The 22,966-nt window shown below is 37.9% G+C and overlaps 2 pseudogenes; both read left to right on the forward strand.

Moving 5' to 3' along the window:
• The first annotated feature begins 294 nt into the window (after window positions 1-294).
• LOC110585212 lies at window positions 295-2,027 on the forward strand (annotated as a pseudogene).
• Window positions 2,028-8,773: 6,746 nt separating this feature from the next.
• On the forward strand, window positions 8,774-9,714 carry LOC110585540 (annotated as a pseudogene).
• The last annotated feature ends 13,252 nt before the right edge of the window (window positions 9,715-22,966 follow it).

Genomic DNA, 22,966 nt, shown 5'->3' on the forward strand with positions numbered 1-22,966 from the left:
CTCTATCCAGCTGAATTCCTGAGACCAGACGAAATCCAGGTCTCCTATTCCTCCGCCATCTTGCTCCGCCACCTCACCCCACAAAGTTTTAGTTAACAGCTAAATATCCTAGTTAACAGGCTTCAATCTGCTTTTCCTGCCACTTAAGGGAAAAAGTCATGAAAAGCCCCAGCAGAAATGAAGCTGCTCCTTTGAATTTGCAATTCAATGTTACTCATCACAGGGCTTGGCAAAAAGAGGACCCAACCTGTATCTTCAGATTTACAGTCTAATGCTTGCTCAGCCGTTTTACCTATGTTCATCAACTACTGACTATTCTCAACAAACCATACTTTATATCTACTCTTTGGTGCTAACCTGGAATAATAGGTATTGCCTTAAGCCTTTTAATGGGTGCTGAACTAGGTCAGCTGGGAGATTTATTAGGTGATGACCAAATCTATACTGTAGTTGTAATCACCCATGCATTTGTAATAATTTTCTTTTTATTTACACCTATCATAATTGGAAGATTCCAAAACTGGTTAATCCCATTAATAATTGGAGCACCTAACATAGCATTCCTTTGAAATATAACATGTTTCTTTTTTAGAAGGAACCACTGAAAACATTGCTTTTTAATTATATGCACACATATTTTTCTTACATAAAACAGATTGTATTATATAGAAGTTTGTATCCCTTTAATGTTAACACATCATAAATATTCTTCAAAATGGTTTTTCATGATTGTATAATATTCCAATAAATGAATGGTCATGAGTTTGAGTCCTCTGTTAGGCTCCCCACCAGGCGTGGAGCCTACATAAAAAAAATAAATAAATAAGTTTCTGACTACTCCCACCAGCACTGTTACTCTTGCTCAAATCAAGAGTTGAAGCTTGTGCTGGAAGGGGTTGAACTGCATACCCTCCTCTAGCCAGCAATCTGGTCCATGCTGGAGCTTCTGTTACTGAATTATTTTTCCCTACATTTAGCAGGTATATCTCCAATTGTAGGTGCCATTAACTTTATTACTATAATTAGTAATATGAAACTACTAGCCATATCTGAATATCAAACACCATTATTTGTTTGACCAGTCCTAATTACAGCTGTGCTATTACTATCATTCACACTTTTAGCAGTCAGAATTACTATATTATTAATTGAGCACAACCTAAAAACTGTTTTCTTTGATCTCACAGAACGAGATCCAATTTTATGTAATCATTTGTTCTGATTTTTTGGTTACCCTGAAGTCTGTATTCTTATCCTACTGGGATACACAATAATTTCTCACACAGTTGCATATTATTCAGGGAAAGAAGCAACTTTTTAATATATAAGAATGTCTTGAGCTATAATATCCATTGGTTTCCTAGGATTTAGTGTATGAAATCACCATATATTCACAGCAGGTATAGATGTTGATACATCTATATTACATCAGTTCCTATGATTATTGTCACTCCTACAGAAATAAAAATATTTAGTCGACTAGCAATCCTCCATGGAGATAATAACAAATGCTCACCAGCCATACTATGACCCTTAGGTTTTATTTTCTTATTTATAGTAAGAGGTCAAGAAGGAATTGTTTTAGCAAATCCATCATTCAACATTGTTCTCCATGATACATATTATGTAGTAGCACATTTTCATTGTGTCTTATCAATATGAGCATTTTGCCATCATAAGAAATTTGTTTACTGATTCCCATTGTCAGGTTACACTTAACCTGAGCAAAAATGTATTTCACATTTATATTTGTAGGCATTAACATAACTTTCTTCACACAACACTTTCGTGATCTTTAAGGAATACCATGACATTACCCTGACTACTCAGATACATATACAACGTGAAACACCATGTCAACCATAGGTTTGTTCATCTTATTAACAGCAATAATATTAATAGTTTTCATAATCTGAAAAGCATTTGTATCCAACTGAGAAGTGTCAAGAGTAGAATAAACTACTACTAACCTCAAATGGCTACATGGATACACCCTACCATATCATAAATTTGAAGAACCTACCTAAGTAAATTTAAAATAAGAAGGGAAGGAATGAAGCTCCTCCAAATTACTTCAAGCCAATATCATAACTACTGTGTCTTTCTGAGACATTAGTAAAAAATTATATAACTTTATCAAAGTTAAATTATAAGTTCAAGTCCTTTAGATTTCCATGGCACATCCATCCCAACTAGGTTTTCAAAATGCAACATCACCCATCATAGAAGAACTTTTACACTTTCATGATGACATGCTAACTAGTTCCTAACTAGCTCTTCAGTCCTCTATGTCATTTCATTAACAGCCACATTAACCTACACAACTAAAAACATGCACAAGTAGAAACAGTCTGAAATATTCTGCCAGCCATTGTCTTAATCCTAATTGCCCCAGCACTGCTACAAATTCATTATATAGTTTATATAATAATATAATGATAATACATAATCCTTCCCTAAACATAAAAACTATGAGCCATCAATTATATTGAAGCTATGAGTATACAGACTATGAAGACTTAAACCTCCATTCCTATATGATTCCTATATTTTCTAATTCCAGTCTCATTTTCCAAACTTGCCATCTGCCCGCACAGTTGAAAGCAGAACACGTCTCCTTTTACATACTATGAGAGTGAATGCAGACTAAATTAGAGAAAACTTTCAAATAATTTGTACCAACACTAATGAAAACTGTTTATAGAATATCTTCTCATATGGATAGGCTCCATTCATTTCTTCTTTTTGAAAAGAATTCTTATGAAGACTTACATTATTAAATGTAAATAACCATATGACTCTAAATCCCACTCTTGGTTATTTCCTGAAGTGAAATATAAAGATCAACCTAACCTATATAAGAATATTCACATAGCTTTACTTTTTTTTTTTTAAGATTTTATTTATTTATTTGACAGAGAGATACAGCGAGAGAGGGAACACAAGCAGGGAGAGTGGGAGAGGGAGAAGCAGGCTTCTCGCTGAGCAGGAAGCCCGATGCGGGGCTCCATCCCAGGACCCTGAGATCATGACCTGAGCTGAAAGCAGATGCTTAATGACTGAGCCAACCAGGGGCCCCATATAGCTTTACTCTTAAGCACCAAAAATTGGAAACAACCATAATGTCTTGAACTGGGGAGTAGATAAATAAACTTGCTATATCTATACAATGAAATAGTGCTTACCAGTAAAAAGAAACTACTAATACATGCATCAAAATAGATGAATCTCAAGTGCAGAGTGAGAAAAGCCAGACTCAAAAGGTAACGTATGATTCCATTTTCATGGTCCTTCAAACAAGGAAACTATAGGGACAGAAAAGAGATCAGTGGTTTCCTGAGACAAGGGAATGGGTGTGTGGTTGACCAAAGGGACCACAGAAGAAGTTGATGTGAAATGAAACTGTAGTATATCTTGGTGTGATATTGGTTACCCAGATATATATGTATGAAAGCTGAGAAGCAGCCTGGTTATTCTTGACAAGTACCCAAACATTTAAGCATTGTTAATATTTCTGAAAATGGGTGTGAAAGTAGAGATTAAAAACAGAAGGAACTACTGAATATTTTACACGCAAGCAATGAATCATGGAACACTACATCAAAAACTAATGATGTAATGTATGGTGATTAACATAACATAATAAAAATAAATAAATAAAGACTATAGAGCCCCAAATGCTTTCCTTGACTCAGCTTTGTAGGTGGCTGCCCTGTCTATTCACACTCTGGCAGAAGTCTGGGATTTTATTCCTCCAGAGGTCTCTGAACTGTAAGATCCCAGGCAGGCACATACCCTAACCTGAAACCTAACCCTAGCCCTAACTGTAGAATTGAGAGGGGAAAAGAAAGATGTGATATATATTACTCAGCCATAAAAAATGAAATCTTGCTATTTGCAATGACATGGATGGAGCTAGAGTGTATTATGCTAAGTGAAATGAGTCAGTCAGAGAAAGACAATTATCATATGATCTCACTCATACATGGCATTTAAGAAATGAAATAAATGAGCACAGGAGGATAAAAGAGAGAGAGAGGCAAACCAAGAAACCAATTCTTAACTCTAGGGAACAAACAGATGGTTACCAGAGGGGAGGTGGGTGGGGGGATGGGTTAAATAGGTGATGGGGATTAAGAAGTATATTTGTTGTGACAGGCAGTGGGTGATGTGTGAAAGTGTTGAATCACTCTATTGTACACCTGAAACTAATATTACACTGTATTTTAACTAACTGGAATTTAAATAAAAAACTTACGTGTGTGTGTGTGTGTGTATAACTACAGAATTAAATACTTAAAGGATTTAATTTTGATATATGTAAAGTTGTGTATGAAAAACTATAAATTACAAAAACATTATAAAATGAAAGAAATACTTTATCGCATTACAAAGTTTTCACTCTTTTTAAGTTTCAAAGCAATCATGTACTTCCTCAAACTCTCCTCTAAACCAGCATCCTTCCCCAGAGGGTACATCTCATTGATCTTTCACTTAACAGCTGTAAGGCTTGGGAAAGTCAATTACCCTCTTTTTGCCTGTTTCTCCTCTGTAAATGTTACCATGTTTACCATGATTACACGAGATGGTGCCTGGAAAGCGTGTTGTAGCATGCAAGCAAGTGAATAAGTGTTGAATCTTTATGTTCTCAGATTGAGATGGTTATGGACACTAGACATCAGGGCACAAAATGGCTCATGGAGCAAATGAATTAATGTTTTGAGATCCAGATAGGAAAGAGATGAATAAAACTCTGAAAGGGAGAAAATGAGACAGCAAAGAGGACAGAAGGGCAGGGCCAGTAAGGCATAAGAGAAAAAGAAAGAGATGGAGAATTTTATTAATAGCCTTTCACATCTAATTTATTTAAAATCAAAACTGCAAACATAGACAAAAGAAAGATAAAAGACAACATTCTCTAAGGACATATGGTGATATGTACACTCATCATCATTGACGAGAACAGCAAGAGAAGGATACACTGCAATATTGGTAGTTACCACCTTCCAGAATGGATGAGATTGGGAGAGGACAGATGAAGGGGGCCTTCACTATTTGCTCCAAATACATCTATTATTAATAGCTGAAATCTTATTAAGTTAGATTGCATTAATTGAATATTTCTTTAGTAAATGAATGAATTAAAAAGTATCCTTTCATTATCTTTCCATCACTTAGAAAAATGTTTTAGAGTATATGAGTATAGTTTTATACTCAAACTGTTAATATTCAGGACCCGGCTCAAGGAAGGACTGTAAAGGTTGAGACCTAATATCCCTCTGAAATCCAAGGAAGCAAGGTTCAAATAGGCCCTTAAATCATGAGCCTACTTGTAACATGCCAAAGATGAGCTAGTTACTACCTGCCCACCTACATAACTCATCTGGCTTCTGGTGGGACTGGAACTGACATCTTAGTTCATTTTATGACATGGTAAATACAGAGCAAAAGAAAGAAAGTTATAGCCCCCTAATAAAGTAATTAAACATTTTGAACTTCCTTCTCTTGTATTTTTACTTGTATTTAACTGGACTAACTTGGATCTAGCTTTGAAAAGGGTGGATTATTGCATGATGCTTTCAATGCCCAGCTTTTCCTCAGGGAAAGTTGGAAGCTAAGGATCCCCTAGAGCATGCTAGCCCTTCCAAATACTTGGCTCTATTTAAACCACAGAGATGGAAAGCCTCCAAGCTCAGAGGCTACTCCTTACACTGTATACTTGACACACTGAGGAGGACACAATCCTCCAATACTGCTCACGGCAGAAAATTAGCTGGACTTCATTTCACATACGATAGACTCTAGAGTAAGCCCTCTCAGTAAGCAAGCATCTGGTTTCAGAGGTGATCTGTGTAAGGTAAGTACATCCCAGATCACTAATGTTTGAACTCACACATTTAATGTCTTCCCCCTCTTTTAAGACTAAATTCTTTCTTTCCCCCTGAAGCATTTTTTCCCATACCTATCCATAGTGTTTAGAGTTCTGAATGTGTTATTCAGTGAATGTCTTATGGGAGAGAGTATGGGTTTTCTCTCCCAAATAATCCCTGGGACTTCTGAATTCCTAACAGCATTTCACACACTAACAAAAGCACTGCCTATCTACCTTCTTAGATGCTCCCAGATGTCCAGGTTGGGGAAGACTGGTTCTCAAAAACCTTCCAACTTATCCTGATATTTTCTAATCCTTTTGGATTTTACATGTTTTACCTTTCCTCAAGGTAGCAAACGGAGAAATGCTTTAGGAAAAAATTAATAGGCCAAAGTGCCTAAAATTTAAAATCAAACAATGAAACTGCATTGATTTTAATGTGAACCTATATATCTCATGCCTATCGTTATTAGCCATTTACAATTATTCATGTCTCTGTTACCTTTTCATTGAACAAAATGTCCTACTTCAGAAATCTTATTTGTTTTAATGATTTTTTTTAAAGATTTTTTTATTTATTTATTTGACAGAGAGAGAGACAGCGAGAGAGGGAACACAAGCAGGGGGAGTGGGAGAGGGAGAAGCAGGCTTCCCGCCGAGCAGGGAGCCCGATGTGGGGCTCGATCCCAGGACCCTGAGATCATGACCTGAGCCGAAGGCAGTCGCTTAACCAACTGAGCCACCCAGGCGCCCCAAGAAATCTTATTTGTTTTATAAAAAATTTTTTTTAAATCAATCTTGTTTATTTCTTAGTCTTGTCAAAACCAAGGTTTCTACCAGAAGCGATTTTCTAGTAGGGAATTTACATTAGAAGCTTTGGAATCAGACAGACCTCAGTTTTGTTTTTTTTTAAAGATTATTTATTCATTTATTTATTTGAGAGAGAGAGAGAGAGCACAAGCAGGGTGAGTGGCAGGCAGATGGAGAGGGAGAAGCAGGCTCCCCGCTGAGCAGGGAGCCCAAAGACATGGGGCTCTATCCCAGGGACCTGGAATCATGACTGGAGCCAAAGGCAGACACTTAACCGACTAAGCCACCCAGGCACCCACAGACCTCAGTTTAAATTCTAGCTTTATTATTTGTTATTTTACAACTTGGAAAATAGGTAATTTGTATGTATGTATATAGTTTGTGAGGTTAATGTTAAGTATTCTTACCAAAAAAATAAATATATAATATAAAATAAAATAATTAGAATCTGTAGTGAGATGATAGTCACAAGGACATCAACATCCACATGTTGCTTTTGTTAAAAAAAATTGTCTTATTTTTTTCTTTGAGGAAAATAAAAGAACTTAGAAGGAGAAAGAGCAGAACCCAATAGGAAAAACATACAAAAAAAGAGAGTTATGCAATTCAAAAAAAAGGAAAGGCTATTAATCCTTAAAAACGGAAAAACAGCTTAATCTCACAATAAGAAATTAAAACTACATTCAAGGGGTGCCTAGGTGGTTCAGTCAGTTAAGGGTCAGACTCTTGGTCTTAGCCCAGGTCCTGACCTCAGGATTTTGAGATGGAGCCCAGCATCAGGCTCAGCACTCACTGCACAGTTGGCTTGGGATTCTCTCTCCCTCTCCTCCTGCCCCTCCCTGCCATGCTCACGTGTGTGCGCTCTCTCTCAAACAAATAAATATATCTTTAACAAAAATAAAACTACATTCAGTTGCCATTTCTCATCATCACATGACAATAACATTGCATTGGAGAGGCTGGGGAAAAACAGGTAATTCTTACGTTGCTGGTGGAAATGCAAAATGCTTTAACCCCTATGGAAGGAATAAAAAACAGACAAATGAAAAGCAAAACGAATAAATGCTTTTAAGGTACTTAAGATAGACTTGGTACATATTAAGGGCTACTTAGTCAACTCTATGATCTGAACTTTGTAGCCTGAAAAAGAAAATAGGATACAAGAAAGAATGGAAAAAGAGAAGGACTTGGCCTCCTGGCTTATAGAGAATAGTAAATATATGTATTTCCACAGAGGTCGATTTAAACAGTATGTCAATAGTTTAGGTACAAACGAGCTTAGAATTTATATTTTTTCCAATGAAGTACAGTCAGGAGTAAAACTAGCTTGCGTGTGTCTGTCATTTAATCCAATCTCAGAAAAGAAATCTCTGTTACTAAGGAGAACCAAGGACCAGTCAATATGTGTTCATAAATGATGTTACTCAGGCTAAGGAATACATGCATTTGTGGAAATACATGGGAATATTCTAAATGCAGGGAAATACTGGATATTACAAATGCAAAGTCAGCATCCGCGGTCTCTTTTGGAACACAAATATCTTTTCTCAAGTCATTTGATGAACAGTTTTCCCCAGTTTCTGAAAGTTTGGTTCAGATCAGTCCGCTAACACACATCCACGTAGCAAGAGATTTGTTTCTGAGAAGCATGTTTTGTATCAGAAAGGTAGAATTCAGTTATTGCCCTAGGGGGATAGAACCTCTGAATATATTTTAAAGCTATTCATTCTCCCTGCAGAAGAGGTAGATTCAAACCTTGGAGAAATTATTTCTGTAATACATTACTACTGACATTTTTAATCAGAATATTCATTTTTGATTCCCATAACAACTATACTTCTGATAGGTAAGGTTTTTGAACTACCTTTCTTTACTTAGCTCCCCATCTTGACTATAAGACTGTGTCTACCTATAAATTCAAGAAAACTTTATTTTCAATTTTCAGCTACTACAATGGTAAGATTTGAATTTTGCCCATGAGTAGGACTTATCTGCTCTCTAGTACCTGAGCATTAATGAGGTTCTTCTTTCCATTCTAGAAGTTCTTAGTTCATCTCTTTCTTTGGGCTGCATTAGAACACCATGTACTAAATGGAGGAAGCAAATCAGTCTGTAGTGTCTGAGTTCATTTTTCGTGGACTTTGTGATTCAAGGGAGCTCCAGACCCTCCTCTTACTGCCTTTTTCTATGCTCTACCTGCTGACTGTTGTGGGCAACCTCCTTGTCATGCTCTTATTCATCACGGATCCTCATCTCCATTCTCCAATGTACTTCCTCTTAGCCAACCTCTCATTTGTGAACTTCTGCCTTTCCTCAGTAACTACCCCTAAACTGACCACAGACTTCCTGAAGGATAATAAGCCATCTCCTTTGGCGGCTGCATGACCCAGATCCTCTGTGTGCATTTTTTTGGAGGGGGTGAGATGGTACTGCTGGTGACAATGGCCTATGATCATTATGTGGCCATCTGCAAGCCACTCCATTACTCTAGCATCATGGACAGACAAAAGTGCATCTGGCTAGTTTTGATATCATGGATCATTGGCTTTGTGCATGCCATGAGCCAACTAGCCATGATTTTAGAGCTGCCCTTCTGTGGACCCAGAATAGTGAACAGTTTTTTTCTGTGATATCCCTTTGGTGATTAAACTGGCCTGCATGGATACATATACTCTGGGAATGAACTGATAAATGCTGACAGCGGGATCTTGGCAACAACTTGCTTCATTCTCTTACTGATCTCCTACACCTATATCCTAGTGACTGTTCGCCTTCACTCTAAGGATGGAGCATCAAAGGCACTCTCTACCTGTACTTCCCACATCACAGTGGTGCTGCTATTCTTTGGACCCTGCATCTTCATCTATCTGTGGCCACTCAGCATTACTTGGGTGGACAAGTTTCTGGCTGTGTTTTACACAGTAATCACACCTCTCCTGAATCCAGCCATTTATACACTGAGAAATAAAGAGATTAGGAATGCCATAAAGAGACTGATAAATCAGCATATGGATTCACAGGATAATTTTTAGTTTTCTCATGTAATCAGAAAATGCATCCCAATTTGGCCATGTTTTGACCTATAAACTAAACTGGAAATGTGACTTATTCATATCTATAAGCTTGAAGTATTCCCAGAAGTATGGTTTATGTTTATTTCATTACAAAAATATGTTCAAAAATCCAACACTTGGGATGCCTGGTTGGCTCAGTCAGTTAAGCGTCTGATTCTTGATTTTGGCTCAGGTCACAATTTCAGGGTCCTGGGATCCAGCCCTGCATGGGGGTCCATGCTCAGCATGAGAGTCCTCTTGAGGATTATCTCTCTCTTCCTCCAGACTTCCCCCCAATCTCTCTCTCTCTCTACTAAATAAATAAATCTCTTTTAAAAATACAACACTTGGGCGCCTGGGTGGCTCAGTTGGTTAAGCGACTGCCTTCGGCTCAGGTCATGATCCTGGAGTCACAGGATCGAGTCCCGCATCGGGCTCCCTGCTCGGCGGGGAGTCTGCTTCTCCCTCTGACCCTCCTCCCTCTCATGCTCACTGTCTCTCATTCTCTCTCTCTCAAATAAATAAATAAAATAAAATAAAATAAAATAAAAATACAACACTTTTATTCTTACCACTTGGAGAGGATAATAATTGATAATCCTAATTTGCATAAATATGCCTTTGTATTTATTCAAAGATTACCAGATAACAATGATAATTATAAAAATAATCATTGCTACCATTATTTAACACTACCAGTGTTCCCAACACCATGCTAAACACTTTACCTAGCTTATGTGTTACTACAAAACCACTCTGGGTTAATTATCATTATTCTCATTTCTAAAATTACATGATTTACTCACCCTAACTCTAAGCTAGACAAGATACTAAAGATATCTGAGTGGTCTACATCTACTTAGAAATAAATGAATCGACCTGTAATGGTATTGCCCTTGTACTCCACAGCATCACCCCTATAGTTCAAGTTTCCAAGTCTTCATTGTTGATTTAAAGTTGGAATTTCTCTTGACATTTTTTTGGTTAAATACACAGGAAGAAGCATTTGCAATCCCTTGAAACATTACTTCCTTAGGTTAAGAAATTATTTTTATGATTATTAATTTTACCTTACATTAAAGAAATAAAAAAGAGAGAGAGCTGGGAGGATGGGAAAGAGAAGAATGTGCTGCTTCAAAGTAAAAGAAATTTAGAGTGATGAGAAGAAAGCCAAAAAAAACCATCAATGAAAACAACACAATAATTTTATACAAAGATCTAAAATTCTCCTAGAAATGAATAAAAAGGATTACCCAAAAGGGGAGACAAGGGGCAAACGATTTGAACAGGTATTTATTTATGAAAAGAAATACCACGGGACACTAAACACTCAACCTCATTAGTAATCAGGAAAACATAACTTAAGATCATAATGAAATACCACCTTACACCTGTTAAATGGGTAAGAGAAAAAAATCTGACAGTAACAATTATTGTTGAGAACGTGTACTGATGTGTATTAATGGAAATGTTATGCCCTCCTGGTAGGTGAAAATGGACTTACCCCTTGAAAAACAACTTGGCATTGTCTTGTAAAACCAAACATGTGAATATGTATGTCAGTAACTGGCTGCTAACTGTTTCCCAGTGTCCATATGCCTATTCTTCCTATTACCAACAGGACAGCCCCAAGATTCATCTGGACACATGACCACCCAGTTGCAGAGTAGATTTCCTAGTCTCTGCCGCTAGATGTGCCTATAGGAGTTCTGGCAACAGATTAAGAAGTAACTTGTGTTAACTTCAGCCATCTCTTTAAAGACATCAACTCCATTTCCTCTTTCTCCTGTCCCAGTGGCTGGGCACAGAACAAGTAGAGCAGATGCTTTGGAGTCAGGAACGAAATCTCTAACTTGAGAGGAGCAGAGCTAATGCTCCAGCCAGGATGTAGACGGCCTTCAAAAAACAATAAGAACAAAACCCCACATACCACACTAACTTTCCTTCCTGCAGGTTTCAAATAGGCCACTTCTGGTCAATAGACCTAACCAATATTTGCTTTCTAGGGAAGCCCTCAACCAACAACCCCCCAAAATGTATGCTATATTATACATAAATAGTAAAATATACAGAAGGAAAATGTGTGCATTTTGGTGTCATTGTTAGTAGGGTTAGACTGGGCAAGACCAGTCATGTCAGTATCTTATAATCTTCTTAAATGAAACTGCTGTTGTAATAGAGCACATATTATAGCCCCAAGTGATGTATGCCATTTGTTGAATAAAATTCAATTGACACACCTCTATAATATCCTAATTTCTAGCTCATTCCTGTGAACAGAAGAAAAGTCATGATTTCTTGTGTCCTATCCCTATACCAATACCTAAAAAGTTAATAATGCCAGATCCATCTCTATACCAATAAAATAAAGTGATGACATAACTAAACTAATAAAAATATATAAATAATTATAGCTATAATTTTTAATTTCTGAAAATATTTTTAAAAAGAGAAGTACAAACTATATCAAGAGCTGCTTGCAGAAAGAAAGTTTGGATGTTTTCCCAAACCACATAACCATGAAACATTACTCAGATCTGTCTACCAGCATTCATGGGGACATATGGCTTCTTGGGATATTTTTAAGATGAAATTATCTCAGCTGCACTCATTGATAGTAAGTCTTTAGTTTTAGGAGCCACCATTTATTCAGAAGTAATTTGAAGGCTATGTATAATGTCCTTTCATAACTATTTATTGGAGGAATATAACAACACTGAATCTGGATTCAATTCTTGCTAGACAACATAATTAGTAGTCTAACTGATAGACTACAAAATGAGGTCTTACCGTCCATCTGATTTGTAAGCATACGAATTTCATTTAACTCATCAGCAATTCCACACAGTTCACTTCTAAGTGATCCATGTTTCAAAAAGAATCACAATGGAAATTAAGAAAAAAGTGTTTAACTGAACACTAACAAAAATACAATATCTACATGAGTACATATGGAATGCAGCTACAGCCATGTTTGCAGGGACTTTTATATATGCACATATTTTTAAAAGAGAAATGAGCTACATGAGTGACCAGAGTGTCCATTTCAAGAGAATTCACCTAAAGAAACTAGAGGAAGAAGATAACAAGAACAAAAATTAATTAAATAAAAACATGTTAAATCCAAAGATTCAACAAAACCAAAGTTGATTGTTTCTTTATTTTTTTATTGTTTTAAAGATTTTATTTATTTATTTGACAGAGAGAGACACAGAGAGAGAGGGAACACAAGCAGGGGGAGTGGGAGAGGGAGAAGCAGGCTCCTGCTGAGCAGGGAGCCTGATGTGGGGCTCAATCCCAGGACCCTAGGACCATGACCTGAGCCGAAGGCAGACGCTTTAACGACTGAGTCACCCAGGTGCCCCCAAAGTTGATTGTTTCAAAGGACCAACAAAATTGACAGCACATTAGTAAAACCGATCAAGAAGAAAAAAAGGCACAAATACCCAATGCCAGAAATAAAAAAGGAGACATCTCTACAGATGCTGCAGTCTTTAAAAATATTATAAGATGATATTATGTCCAACTTTACACCAGTAAATTAAAATTTTACATGAAATAGGAAAATTCCTATAAAAAACTAACTACTAAAGCAAAAACATCTCAATGCAACTACATCTATTAAACAAATTGAACCTTTAATTAAAACATTTTCTGTCCCAATTATTATTGTCTCCCAGCTCAAAACCCACCCTTTTATACTCTGCTTTCTTATGTTGGGATTCTGCAAACCACATTCCTGTTTTGCCATCAGGCTGCTTTTTTTTTTTTTTTAAGTTTGTTTTTATTTTTTAAAAAATCTACAATTTTACCCACTGTATATAGTGAACTGAATTTTTAAGAAATACTTTTTTTACATGGATTATGTTCTGATGATGGAGCATGTTAGAGGGAGGTTGTAAAGGCAGAGAAAGCTTTGGGCTTCCCCTCTGCTTGCTTTGCTATGTGAACATTACCACAGCTACTACAGTGATGTTTCTTTTCTATGGCGGGAGGTGAATTCAAGTTGCTGTTTCTCCAATAGTTCAGAACTAGCCTCACTATACTTTCTTTCTTTTTTTCTTTTTTTAATTTTTTAAGATTTTATTTATTTATTTGAGAGAGAATGAGAGAGAGCACATGAGAGGGGGAGGGTCAGAGGGAGAAGCAGACTCCCCGCTAAGCAGGGAGCCCGATGCGGGACTCGATCCAGGGACTCCAGGATCATGACCTGAGCCGAAGGCAGTTGCCCAACCAACTGAGCCACCCAGGCGCCCCTCACTATACTTTCTTAGAGATAACACCAGCATGCTGGTACTCTATCTTCAAAAACTCTGGGTCCCCAGCCTATCATGCCTCTCTTCTGAGTTCAGAGAAACAAGCAATAACCAAGACACACTCCCTCCAAAAAGGGATTTTCAGCTCCATTGGACCCTTTTCTAAATAACAAAATTTCAGTAATTCTAATTTCTTATATTTGTTCCCTCACCCTTAGGAGTATTAGCTGTTTCCTACACTTGTTGCCTCCATAACAATAGAGAGCTATCTTTATACACTTTCAGATACCTAGTTAACAACTTGGTACCTGCTTAATTTTTTACATTAAGCTCTGTTCAAATAATGTGTGTGTCCTCTTTGATGACTGATTCCTGACTGATACAGCTTTCCACAAAGAGAAGTGCAGGCCTAAATGGCTTCCCTGGTGAATACTGCAAAACATTTAAGAAAAAAAAAAAAAAAGAAATACTTTTTACATAAAGTTCTCTTGAGAAGAGAAAAAGTAGAAACACCTTGTTTTGGGCTGAAATAACAAAGTTGGATAATTGAAAATATTATCCAGTATCAAAATTTACTAGTAATTCGAAGTATACAGAATACAATGGTCAAGAATGGAGACTTCTGAGACCACTAACCTGAATCCCCAAATTTGCTCACAGTATTGTAGGATGCACCTTAACCAGATATAACAATGAAGACTCAGCTCTGATAATGCATGGATAGCATCATTTACAGAAAAGGAGCTTATTTTGGTCATAAAACATCTTTAACGTTTACTCTGATAATTGGATAGCTAACTGGCATTTTTCAGCTGATTCTATCCAATAAATCTATAAATTGCAAGCTAATTTACCATTAGCAACCTAGATAGGTCAAGTGTAGCCTGCTAAAAGGACTCCATATATGAAGACTCTCCATTTTCTAACAATAAATACTATCAAATTGTCCAATTAGTATGCTTGCAAGGAGATTGACCAGGTCATTTCTATATTTCCTTCTATATTTTTTTTCTCCAAGATGTCCACAGATTAGGAAGAAAGGGTTTCAGACCAATGCTAACACTTTGTCCAAATTCATTTATGAAGCCAACATAAATTTGACATGAAATCAGATAAAGACATAAAAAGGAAAAATATAGGCCATTCATTCTCATGAACAGACATGCAAAACTCCAAAACTATAGCAAAGAAACTGGAACAATATATAATAAGAATAAAATACTATGCCAAATTAGTTTAATACCAGAAATGCAAGGTTGATTGGAAGTCAATCACTAGGTTAAAAAAGTTGGGGGGGGGCGTGGCAAATCATAGAAATATCTGAATGGATATAGAAAGAGCATTTGAAAAACTCCAATACACATTCATGATAAAACTTAGAAAAGGAATTATAATGAAAATTACTTGAGCTAATAACATCTCCAGCACAAGTTGCCTAAAACTGGAAATGAGAAAAACATGCTTCCGCTTAACACTAATATTTGGCATTTTATTGGAAGTCCTGACCAGTTAAGTCAGGCAAGAGCACTAAATAAAATGCATAAAAGATAGAAATGTGAATGAGGGCATGTGCGACATAATGGGGATTAAGAGGTATACACACAGAAAAGAGACAGAAATAAATTTATTTTTCCTAGACAATATTTTTGTTTAAAAGGTACATATCCTTTCCTATAGACTCCTCAATCCAGCACCGTCTATCTACTTATAATAGCATTTAATATAAAATATTGCCTGTTTCATTTGTTTTCCTAGATAGATGGTAAACTTCATGAGAATAGGAATTACTGAAGAGTAAAGAATAATATAAAGGCAGATGTAATAGCATTTTAGAAGCAAATAGGTAGGGACGCCTGGGTGGCTCAGTCATTAAGTGCCTCCCTTCGGCTCAGGTCATGATCCCAGGGTCCTGGGATTGAGTCCCACATTGGGCTCCTTGGTCAGCAGGGAACCTGCTTCTCCCTCTACCTGCCCTGCCTGCCACTGCCCCCTGCTTGTGATCTCTCTCTCTCTCTCTGACAAATAAATAAAATCTTTAAAAAAATTTTTTTAAAAAAAGAAGCAAATAGGTAGTAAAGAAAAATGAGCTTCTTTTGAAACAAAGCCAAAAGTACCAGAACAATGAAAAAATCAAACAAAGGCTTCAAATGTTGTGAAATCTGCTATATAATAGGGAGGGAATCTCTAACACTGTACTTAGCCATAGGAGTGCACCACTCATGTCTCCCTTCAAGACAAAATTGATTTCACGGAAAGAACTTAACTGACAGCTTCTAGCTGTTGCAATTCACAGAGGCCACAGTCTGCCCAGGTTTCTCCCAGCCAGTGATGGACAACAGTGGGCATACCAGAGCCAGGACATTCCTGCCCCATGTGGAATTCTTGTAATGGGCAATCTTTGCTCTGGAGCCTCCCATCAACCTGACTGAGGTTTTCTCAGAGCCACACTGCAATCTGAGGCTAGCTATTCCACCCAATCTCTCTCCTTTCCCCTCTTTTTTCACAAGAGCCACATGGCATTTTGTTAGGAAGGCTTTCCCTACCACTACTGCTCTTATTCCCCTTCACAGACATTTCTGCCAAGAAATAGCATATAATTTTGCCATGGTTCCTGCTTCACAGAGTACCAGAACGGACACTAACATTTGGTTTTGAACACTTAAGTGTCTGTGATCAAAATACTAAAAGGAACACTAGACTATAAGGGTTACCACCCAAAATTGTCCAATCAAGCAGCAAACAACTTTGCCTCAGACACCAGATCACCTACCCCACCCCCATTAAAATGCTGTGATGACAGAACATATTGTAAGTAAGGTAAATTATTGTCCTGGGAAAGTCAATACTATGAAATTAGGAATAAAAGGTAAAATAGTAAGGCAAGTTGGTATTTTATCTATTAATCATATTTGAACCAAAATATTCATATTTCTAAACAATTGGCCACAAAATGGATCACTTCTTCAGACTTTCGTCAAGTCAGTACAGATAATACATCATGCCATTGCATGGTCACATTGCCTCACCTTTCCTTGTAGTTTATATTGCTGAGATGAGGAGGAGAACAAGTTGTCACTAGAGACTGTATCCTTAATTCTTTAATGCTGAACCTATTGCCTTCCCACTTTTTCATCAGGCCTACCCGAAACAATAAATAATTATGGATTCAACTTTGCAGAAAAAAGATCCTCAGGCTTTTGCAAGTTGTTTCTGCACTGTTACCTCATCTTGATCCTTCCTCGCCTACACAATTCACACTTCATAAACTAGACTGTATTCTTATTATTCTCAGACTCATTATATTCTCCTTATTTTGTTATTCACTATTTTTCTAGATCTATGTATAGGGACTTAGTCAATATATTTGCCATAAAAAGCTTTGTCACTTTAGCTAAAAAGGACTGGTGTTCTGGAGCAAATCCCTCCAGAAAACAGATTCACCTTAATTAATAGCTTCTGGGTGTCCTTTAAATAGACAATCATTCCTTCACAAAAGCGATCCCAAATAACAGCTGTACAGATGGAAATCCAAGCAATCCTGCAGTAAAGCCCTAGGTGGGATTCTCTGCTTGCTTATTAAACGGTTTGTGAAGACTGAAAAACACCATTTAGGTATATTTAAGCCATGAACAGTTTTGTTTTCAAAAAACAAAAATTCCTTTGTCTCTAGAATTCTATAATAGATATAATAGAATAATTTTAGGTATTAAAACTCCAAGTGACATTTTTTGAGCTTATATTCACTCTATCCTTTAAGCTTTCATATTTTCAAATGCCAATTAATTATTTCTCAAATTGCTAAGTGGAATTAGCAGTTAAGAGTGTGTAGTGGGGGGGGGGGTAGAGCAAGATGGCAGAGGAGTAGGAGACCTGAATTTCGTCTCCTCTCAGGAATTCAGCTGGATAGGGATCAAACCATTCTGAACACCTACAAACTCAACAGGAGATAGAAGAAAACAATAGCAACAACTCTCTCATCAGAAAAGCGACTACTTTCTGGAAGGTAGGACGTGTGGAGAACTGAATCCGAGGCGATATTGGGAGGATAGACAGCGGGGGAGGGGCCTCCGTCGGCCACTTCTGGCAAGTGATAGAACCACGGAGCACAAAATCAGAACTTTTAAAAGTCTGCTCCGCTGAGGGACGTCACTCTGGTGGCTAAGCGGGGGGTGGAACCCTCCGGGACAGTGTGGTCTCAGGACCCTCGGGGTCACAGAAAGACCGGGGGTGCCTGAGTGTGGCAGAACTCCCAGGTAACGGAGCAGGGAAGCCGGCTGCCGAGGCGGAGCCCAGGCGCGGGCTCTCAGCTCGGGGTTGCCATAAACCGTGATCCGCGGCACAGTCGGGCCCCTGCTCCTCCAGCAGGGACCCAACAAGCGGCAGATCCGGGGAGACTCACCTTCCTCCCCCGGGAGGAGAGGTGCAGGAGTGCACCGCAGGGATCTGCTGGGTTTGGAGACTCCACCCAGGGTCGGGTGCCAGAAACAGAAACGCTTTGTCACAGGCCTGGCGAGCACGGAGTGTGGCCGGAGACTGGGGAGCCGGGAGTGACTGACGGCTTTTCTCTGGGGGCTCACTGAGGAGCGGGGCCCGAGTTCTCGGATCCTCCGGGGCGGAGATTGGGAGGCGGCCATTTTCACTCTCTGCCTCCAAAGCTGTACGGAAAGCTCGCAGGGAACAAAAGCTCTGGAGAGCAACCCGAGCAGATTACTTAGCCCGGACTGGGCAAGGGCGGGGCACTTCTGCCTCTGGCAGAGACATTTGGGAACCACGGCAACAGGCCCCTCCCCCAGAAGATCAGCGAGAACAGCCAGCCAAGACCAAGTTTACCCATCAATGAGAACGGCAGAACTCCAGCGCTAGGGGAATACCGCACATAGAATTCATGGCTTTTTTACCATGATTCTTTAGTCTTTCAAAGTTTTTTTTTTTTTAACTTTTTTTCTTCTTTCTTTTTTTTTTTTTTGAATTTTTCTTCTTCCCTTTTTCAACCAACATATTATCAATCCCTTTTTTAAAAAACATTTTTATTTTTCATTTTTAGAGTCATATTCTATCCCTTCATAGTAGTTACCCTTATTTTTGGCATATATATATAAGTTGTTCTCTCTTTAAAATTTTGAGATACAGTTTCTTCTAACAGATCAAAATATACCCTAAATCTCCAGTGTATGGCTTTGTTCTAGTCTCCTGCCTGATCACATTCTCTCCCTTTTTTTTTTTTAAATCCTCTTCTCTTTTTTAAACAATTTATCAATTCCTTTTATAAAATTTTTTATAATTTTCATCTTTACACTCATATTCCATCCCTTCATCTGTCAACCCTTATTTTTGTACATATATAAGTTTTTCTTTCTTTAAAATTTTGGGAGACACTTTCTTCTAACAGACCAAAATACACCCAAAATCTAGTGTGTAGCACTGATCTATGCACCAGCCTGATCATATTTGATCATATTCCAGGTTTTTTTTGTTTTGTTCTGGTTTTTTTTGATCTTTTAATTTTTCTTTTTACTTTCTTTCCCTTTCTTTTCCCCCAGTTTCAGGTCTTTTCTGATTTTTTTAGAGTATACTTACTGGGGACGTTGTTACCCTGTTAGCATTTTGTTCTCTCATTAATCTATTCTCCTCTGGACAAAATGACAAGATGGAAAAAATCACCTCAACAAAAAAAAAACAAGAGGTAGTACCGACTGCCAGAGACCTACTCAATACGGACATTAGTATGATGTCGGATCTAGAGTTCAGAATCATCACTTTAAAGATACTAGCTGGGCTTGAAAAAAGCATGGAAGTTATTAGAGAAACACTTTCTGGAGAAATGAAAGAACTAAAATCTAACAACGTCAAAATCAAAATGGCAATTAGGTGCAATCGAAAATGGGGGGGGATAACTGCTAGGATAAATGAGGCAGAAGAGGGAATGAGTGATATAAAGACCAAATGATGGAAAACAAAGAAGCTGAGAAAAAGAGAGATAACTACTGGATCACGAGGGCAGAATTCGAGAGATAAGCGATACCATAAGATGAATCATTAGAATAATTGGGATCCCAGAAGAAGAAGAGAGAGAGAAGGGGCAGAAGGCTGGAGCAAATTATAGTAGAGAACTTCCCTAATTTGGGGAAGGAACCAGGCATCAAAATCCAGGAGGCACAGAGAACCCCTCTCAAAATAAATAAAAATAGGTCAACACCCCGATACCTAATAGTAAGACTTACTAGTCTCATAGACAAAGAGAAAATCCTGAAGGCAGCTCAGGACAAGAGATCTGTAACCTACAATGGTAGAAACATTAGATTGGCAACAGACCTATCCACAGAGACCTGGCAGGCCAGAAAGGACTGGCATGATATCTTCAGAGCACTAAAGGAGAAAAATATGCAGCCAAGAATACTATATCCAGCCAGGCGGTCATTAAAAATAGAAGGAGAGAGAAAAAGCTTCCAGGACAAACAAAAACTAAAGGAATTTGTAAACAGGAAACCAGCCCTTCAAGAAATATTGAAAGGGGTCCTCTAAGCAAAGAGAGAGCCTAAAAGCAACATAGACCAGAAAGGAACACAGACAATATACAGTAACAGTAACCTTACAGGCAATACAATGGCACTAAATTCATATCTTTCCATAGTTACCCTGAATGTAAATGGGCTAAATGCCCCAATCAAAAGTCACAGGCTATCAGATTGGATTAAAAAACAAGACCCATCGATATGCTGTCTGCAAGAGACTCATTTTAGACCCAAAGACACACCCAGATTGAAAGTAAGGGGGTGGAAAACCATTTACCATGCTAATGGACGCCAAAAGAAAGCTGGGGTGGCAATCCTTATAGCAGACAAATTAGATTTTAAACCAAAGAATGTAATAAGAGATGAGGAAGGATACTGTATCCTCCTTAAAGGGTCTATTCAAAAAGAAGATCTAACAATTGTAAATATCTATGCCCCTAACATGGGAGCAGCCAATTATATAAGCCAATTAATAACAAAAGCAAAGAAACACATCGACAACAATACAATAATACTGGGGGACTTTAACACCCCCCTCACTGAAATGGACAGATGATCTAAGCAAAAGATCAACAAGGAAATAAAGATTTTAAATGACACACTGGACCAAATGGACTTCACAGACATATTCAGAACATTCCATCCCAAGGCAATGGAATGCACATTCTCTAGTGCCCATGGAACATTCTCCAGAATAGATCACATCCTAGGTCACAAATCAGGTCTCAACTGGTACCAAAAGACTGGGATCATTCCCTACGTATTTTCAGACCACAATGCTTTGAAACTAGAACTCAATCACTAGAGGAAAGTCAGAAAGAACACAAATACATGGAGGCTAAAGAGCATCCTACTGAAGAATGAATGAGTCAACCAGGAAATTAAAGAAGAATTTAAAAAATTCATGGAAACCAATGAAAAGGCAAACACAACTGTTCAAAATCTTTGGGATGCAGCAAAGGCAGTCCTAAGAGGAAAGTATATAGCAATACAAGCCTTTCTCAAGAAACAAGAAAGGTCTCAAATACACAACCTAACCCTACACCTAAAGGAGCTAGAGAAAGAACAGCAAATAAAGCCTAAACCCAGCAGGAGAAGAGAAATAATAAAGATCAGAGCAGAAATCAATGAAATAGAAACTAAAAGAACAGTAGAACAGATCAACAAAACTAGGAGCTGGTTCTTTGAAAGAATTAACAAGATTGAGAAACCCCTGGCCAGACTTATCAAAAAGAAAAGAGAAAGGACCCAAATCAACAAAATCATGAATGAAAGAGGAGAGATCACAACCAACACCAAAGAAATACAAACAATTATAAGAACATATTATGAGCAACTCTATGCCAGCAAATTAGATAACCTGGAAGAAATGGATGCATTCCTAGAGATGTATCAACTACCAAAACTGAACCAGGAAGAAACAGAAAACCTGAACAGACCTATAACCACTAAGGAAATTGAAGCAGTCATCAAAAATCTCCCAAAAACAAAAGCCCAGGGCCAGATGGCTTCCCAGGGGAATTCTACCAAACATTTCAAGAAGAATTAATACCTATTCTTCTGAAACTGTTCCCAAAAATAGAAATGGAAGGAAACCTTCCAAACTCGTTTTATGAGGCCAGCATTACCTTGATCCCAAAACCAGACAAAGACCCCATCAAAAAAGGAGAATTACAGACCAATATCCTTGATGAACATGGATGCAAAAATTCTCACCAAAATACTAGCCAATAGGATCCAATAGTACCTTAAAAGGATTATTCACCACGACCAAGTGGAATTTATCCCTGGGCTGCAAGGTTGGTTCAACATCCGCAAATCAAACAACGTGATACAATACATTAACAAAAGAAAGAACAAGAATCATAGGATCCTCTCAATAGATGCAGAAAAAGCATTTGACAAAGGACAGCGTGCTTTCTTGATCAAAACTCTTCAGAGTATAGGGATAGAGGATACATACCTCAATATCATAAAAGCCATCTATGAAAAACCCACAGTGAATATCATTCTCAATGGGGAAAAACTGAGAGCTTTCCCCCTAAGGTCAGGAACGCGGCAGGGATGTCCACTATCACCACTGCCATTCAACATAGTATAGACGTCCTAGCCACAGCAATCAGACAACAGAGAAATAAAAGGCATCCAAATCAGCAAAGAAGAACTCAAACTCTCACTCTGCAGAAGATATGATACTTTATGTGGAAAACCCAAAAGACTCCACCCCAAAACTGCTAGAACTCATACAGGAATTCAGTAAAGTGGCAGGATATAAAATCAATGCACAGAAATCAGTGGCATTCCTATACACCAACAACAAGACAGAACAAAGAGAAATTGAGGAGTCGATCCCATTTACAATTGCACCCAAAACCATAAGATGCCTAGGAATAAATCTAACCAAAGAGGCAAAGGGTCTGTACTCAGAAAACTATAAAATACTCATGAAAGAAATTGAGGAAG

This window comes from Neomonachus schauinslandi, chromosome 9 (genome assembly GCF_002201575.2).
Source record: "Neomonachus schauinslandi chromosome 9, ASM220157v2, whole genome shotgun sequence".
Classification (NCBI taxonomy): domain Eukaryota; kingdom Metazoa; phylum Chordata; class Mammalia; order Carnivora; family Phocidae; genus Neomonachus; species Neomonachus schauinslandi.